The sequence below is a fragment of the Syngnathoides biaculeatus genome, chromosome 22 (genome assembly GCF_019802595.1).
Source record: "Syngnathoides biaculeatus isolate LvHL_M chromosome 22, ASM1980259v1, whole genome shotgun sequence".
Taxonomy (NCBI): domain Eukaryota; kingdom Metazoa; phylum Chordata; class Actinopteri; order Syngnathiformes; family Syngnathidae; genus Syngnathoides; species Syngnathoides biaculeatus.
Window position 1 is genome coordinate 18,828,595 of NC_084661.1, and position 6,000 is coordinate 18,834,594.

The window sequence follows — 6,000 nt, forward strand, 5'->3', positions numbered from 1 at the left end:
AGCGTGTGGCAGCAATACGCTTCCGTGTATGGAGGACTCCCTGTACTAGTGTTATGAAATTAAGGATGAACCCCCGCCAGCCTCAACCTCGATCGGAATCACAAAACTGACAGGGGTGGTTCACGGGCCCTCCTTGACATAATGTCCCAACAAAAGATACCCACCCCTCAAAAAATAGAAAATTTCCCTGGGAAGCCGATTTATTTATTTATGTATGTATTTATTGATTGTTGTTGTTTTCCTTTCGGCTTGTCCCTTTCGGGGTCGCCACAGCGTATCATTTCAGATGAACGCATATATATGTTTGGCACAATTTTTACGCCGGATGCCCTTCCTGACGCAACCCTTCTCAGGGAGTGGAGGCCCCAGTGGGATACGAACCCACAACCCCTGGTTTACCAAACCAGTGCTCTAACCACTGAGCTATGGGGCCTCGATTTAGGTGCATACCTTTACCCCCCAAAATTACAAATTCAACCAAGTAAACAACTAAATTGAATTCAGATTTGCATCATGGCATGCAAGCATGCTTTCATACTGTGTGTATTGTATGCATTCAAAAACGTTTTAATTTCTTTAGTAAATGATTGATACGCATAAATTTGACAACAATTATTCACGTCATGTGTCGTTATCAGTAAATAATAGACATTTACAACAAGTAATTGCTTATGAACTCTCACCTCGTTATTGTGGTGGTCGATCGATTTTGCGAATGAAGTCGCTTAGAGTGGCAAGTTCCTTCTTTCCAACTGTATCGACGATTTCTCGTTCCAGCTAATCTCATCGGAACTTATTTTTGACATATCTATCAACTTCTTTCACTCGAGAGGTGTCTTTCCTCTTGAGCACTGCCATCGGATTCACTTAAAAATGGCCCCATGATCTGCCTCTATACAACAGGCATTTTCATTGATTATTTCTTTATTAAATTTCAAATTTAGATGTGTTAAATAGGTCTAATTATGAGGTGCACAGGCCCTCTTTGAACTCGTGAAAGTCCCAACTAACACGAAGACGGACTCGTTAAAGGCAGAGATCGTGCGGACTTTAAAAGTGATCTCCAGCCATTACAGTTACAAATCTTGTGAAAATAATTCAAAAGTGTTTGCAGTCATGTTCCCAGACAGTAACATTGCTAAAAACTACCACTGTGGGGAAAGGAAGACTTCGTACCTGCCTACATTTGGCATCGCTGCCCACTTTTCATCTCTACTGCCTCAAAGCCAAAAAAGCCAGAATAGAGTCTGACATATCTACGCTTATTGAGAAGGCTGATAGGCTGTGTGAGGAGTCAGAAGAAAAGAGGAATCTGAGGTTTATCACTGAGGTCAATGCACTCAGAGGCGGAGCAAAGGGCAAGAGAGCCACTTTGGCACCTCTGCAGCAACAAATAGAGGAGGCACTGGGTAGGCTCAAGGAGCTAGAGTAGGGGTGCTGAGACAGACAGTAGAAGACATTTGTGTATATAGTTGCAATTGTAGTTAGAATCTGTTTTTCTGTAGACTGTTATGTGAAGACATTGACAATGGTCATATCAATGAGAACTACCACAAGGGGCGACAGGTGATCACTGTCACAGGTACTGAGGTACTGGAACATTTGATGAACCAAGAACGATTGATGGCACCATTGGGTGAGTCTTTTTTTCCTTACTTTTGATTTCCCACGATGGCCCTAAATTTTTCGTGTCAGCCCTAAATTTTTCATGTCAGCCCCTAAAAAGTCCTTAAATTTTTTTGGTCAGACTGAGTATGAACCCTGCAAAGGTAAGTTGGACGTAAATTTCTCAAATATATAAATGTTAATACGATTAGGTCTATCTGTAGCACTGGCCCTGTAGATCATGCATTTTTATCACTCACTAATATTCTCTCCTTTATTCATATATATATATATTGAGTACTTATTTCTCAAGTATAACTTGTAAGTGCAGTAGCCTATTTGATCTAAATTTCACTGTTTACATTTTTGTCTGAAGTTTGCCAAAATTATTTTGGTTTGTATTTGTATTTTAGGTTTTCGAAATATTGATTGCCCAGTATTTACACTGTTAGAAGTAACCAGAGGTCAACATTTAAGGGTGTGTTAAAAATAAATTTCCTACCCAAAGTGGGCTGCACCCCACTTCGACACCCCCCTTCCCAGGGAGACATTTTCAGTTTTCCAAAATGGTCATTCTCATCCCTGAAAATAGACCTCACTGATTGAATGCCACACGATTTTTATTGAACATCCCCATTTCTACTAATTGCACAGCCTTAAAAGTGTGTATCATGAATGCTGGGTCCTGTTTTTCTGAAAATTTATTTCAACTGTTTAACTTGACATGTAGCAACAAAATATATTAAACTTGGATTAATCTAGTTAGTCACGTTGGTCTGCTTTTATTTACAACACTACAAGTAATGGCAAAACACAGGTAATATGGGATTATTTAAGATTCTTCCCAGGAGCAATAGTTGGGGAAACACAGGTAATGGTTTAAGAATTGAAAATGCATCTGAAAAAAAAACGTGTGAAAGTACATTGCTGGCGTGTTAATCCAAAAGGGTTTACTTTCTGTACAGGAGTTAGGGTTAGGGATGGGGTAAGGGTTAGGAGCACCTCCCTCATAAAAATGAGAGGAAGTGAATGCACGGTCCTTCCCCCGGTGTGCCCGTCTTCCCCGGTACCGGGACGGTTGACTCCAGTTATTATTTGTGAAAATGTTGGGGTCAGCATGGGAGCGTCGCCGCCCATAGCGGACTACTGTCCATTCATCATCCCCCATTTCCTGTTTTGAATACATTTGATTGTCCGTGTAACCGTTTGTTGTTGACGTTTGGTTGTCTTATTTAATCTGTTAATTTTTGTCTGGTTGGAACTCGGAGTGGAGTGAAAGGGGAAACAAAAGGGTCAAAAATAGTGTGTGGATGTGTGTGTGTGTGTGAGTTATAGTAGAACTGTGGGTGATCCCTGTGCGTGCGTGTAGATGTTTGTGTGTAGAAGAAGACCGCTAAGCTGCGCTCTGTTGCTAGTGTTGGAAATGTCCCGGTGATAGAATGTGTATTGTTATTCAAACACCACCAAAAACCTTGTACAATACAATAAAAGTAATTCAGAAAAAATACCAAGCCACACTTTTGCTTATTAACAATGGGGGGTTATTTGTCAACAAATTATTAAACAATCTTCAAAACACACAAATTGCTGAAGGGGGACTGCTTGTCAAATTTGACACTTGCAATGCCCACAATGCAAGCCAGCAACCAACCGGTCCCAGTGACAAACAGACCAAGGAAAAACGCTGCTCCTCATCACCAACGACTCAAGGATGTTAGCAAATCAACAGGGAATTGCTTGTCAAGTTTGATGCTTGCAATGCAAACAAAGTTATTTACAGAGCAACTCCAGTGAAAAGGGTTAGGCAGTGGAGGTTGAACCCTCCCTCTCCCCTGGTAGGCATTGGGCCCGCCATTGAAGCGGAAGGGAGGTGCACCGGCCCTCCGATCGAAGTGCCTAGGGTTAGGGTTAGGGTTAGGTTAGGGTTAGGTGAGGGGAACTGAGCCTTCCCGTTCTGGTGTCCAGGGCGAGCGCCCCTTCCCCCAGGACGGGAAGGAAATGCGCGGTCCATTCTCCTGTGCCCATTTCCGTCGGTGTCCCTGTGGTGGTGGTCGCGGCGATGCCCGTGGTTTTGGTTCGCATGTGGGCCGGACCCCATCTCGCGGTTCGGGTGCGTCATCACGGTTGTTTTACAGTGTAGAACCTGGTGGGAGCTTGTTATTTTGTGAGAGACAATGTGTGCGGGTGGGGGAAATAGACACTTACCTGAGGGAGAAAAAAGTTTGTCCCCCAGAGAAATGCCAAAGGATGTGGGTTGCCAAAAAAAGGGAAAAGAGGCAAAGTGCAGAAAAATAAGTGAAGATGTATGGTAAAAAAATTACTTTGGAGTAAAGTAATGAACTAGGAAAAATACCATAAAAATGATTGCAAAACAAATTAGTGCAAACAAAGAAGGCCGACACTCCTTCTCCACTTAGACAAAGGAAGAGAAGGGGGGGGGGTTGTTGTTTTGTTTGGGGCCTTCACTTTTAGCACAAAGGGATTATAGCGCTGCAGGCCTCAAAAAAAAATTGTTTTGAGGTTGCTTTGCTAAGAAAAAGTCCTTGGTGCCAAAAAAAGGGGGGTTTAAAAGGTGGTAAAAAGGTAGGAAAGGGTGCAAAAAACAAAATTGTGTTTTTTTTAAAAAAGACAGAGCAGAACTCTGTTTGCTAAAGGGCACTTTGGGCCTAGGGGATATTCCCCAGACGTTTAAGGCCCCTGAGCAAACTGGAGTATAACACCTATGAATAAGTCTCTTAAAATCCAAATAATATAAGGAAAATATATACTTATCTGTGTGTGCTGATCGATTAACGTATCGACGAGTAGTTTTGTGTCTTCCTCAGAATCTATAGCACACAATTCCCAGCGGCAGCAGCGTCTTGTGCGTGTGGATCCTCAGGCGTTCAGAGTTGAACTTCTGTTTGTGTCCAAGCTGCTCGCTGGGGCTCTTAAATCTCCCCGTAGTTGCAGTTTCATTTGTTTTTGCAAATTTGGGCTGGGATGGCTTGGAAAGTGGGTGGAACTCTTCTTGTGGATGGGCACCATTGGGTTACTCCTCCTTCGTTAGTATTGTACTTGGGGTCTGGGATGTTCACCAGCATTTGTCTGTTTGTGGGGGCGGCTCCATGCATTTGCAAGATGTTGTTGGGGCCTCGTTTTGTGAATGTTTTGTCCTTCTTCCTCCCATCGTTGTCGTTATCCTGCAGAGCTAGCTCGGACGACCGATTTTAGCATTTGAAAGCGGCACACCGGTTATGGATTTGTTTTGCTTTTAAGAGTCTATTTTTTTATTTTATGCTAAGGTTGATATAAAATTAGCATCCTAGGGTTTGAGCATGTTAGGGTTGACTCTAAGATTAGGGCTAAGTAAAGTAAATCAACAGTTATGTTTAGGTATGGGGGGAAGGAATATGATTTTGAAGTTTAAGAATGAAGTATTTTAGTTTTGAATTAGAATTAGAAAAGTAATAAATAGGTGGGTATTGTGGTTAGAAAAGGTTTGAGGAAAGTAGATCGGTTGTTGTGTTTAGGGGGGGGGGTTGGAAAAGGCATACAGTTTTTAAATTTGAGATAAGATATTTTAATTTTGAAAATAAGAATAGAGTAGTTATGAGGCTAGGTGATCTTTGTGTTTAGGGAAGGTTTAAGAGTGTAAGTTTATACTTGTGTTTAGGGCTAGGTGATCTTTGTGTTTAGGGAAGGTTTAAGAGTGTAAGTTTATACTTGTGTTTAGGGGGGGTTTTGGGGAAAGGCGTACAGTTTTTTGTAAAAAAAGTTTTTGTTAAGAAAGAAAACAGAGAATGTTAAAGTTAGAATTAAAGTTTGGGGTCGAGTTTTAAGTCAAAATTGAAGAATTATTATTTTAAGTTATGTTTTTTTTGGGGGGAAGCTAATTTACAATAATATAGAGCCGATCATTTTTAGTCGTCAGGGACCGGATGCCAATTGTGGTGTGACATTTTATGATTAGCCTAAAAATTTGGTTTTTTTTAAATAGTGTCCAATGGGCCTAATTTTATCGTGCCAACCTCCTTCCAAAATTTGGTACCGTCCATCCTCCATTTTGTTTCTAGATTAATCAAATTATTTTAAGATTAATCAAAAAAAATTATTTATAAGCCAATTTCTTTTGGGGTTAAGAGTCAAATTATTTTTTTAGAAAAAGGGGAAGAGTCAAAAAGTGGTAAACGGTGAGCGTAATGTTAATAGTAATTTATTCTTGAGTCAAGTTTGAGGTTTTAGAAGCGATGAAGAACGTGTTTAGATTTGATTTGACGCGATCCCTAGGAAATATTTTAGGAGGGGAGTTGAATTATTATGTCTTCCGGAGCTCCCAAGATGGGTGTTTAGCTAAGGTTAATTTTAGGGTTAGGTGAGGGGAACTGAGCCTTCCCGTTCTGGTGTCCAGGGCGA

General features: G+C 41.1%; 1 non-coding gene across 1 annotated transcript; it reads right to left on the reverse strand.

Moving 5' to 3' along the window:
• Positions 1-360: 360 nt before the first annotated feature.
• On the reverse strand, positions 361-433 carry trnat-ggu (transfer RNA threonine (anticodon GGU)). The gene has a single exon. It is a non-coding gene; the product is annotated as a tRNA-Thr (tRNA).
• Between the last annotated feature and the right edge of the window lie 5,567 nt (positions 434-6,000).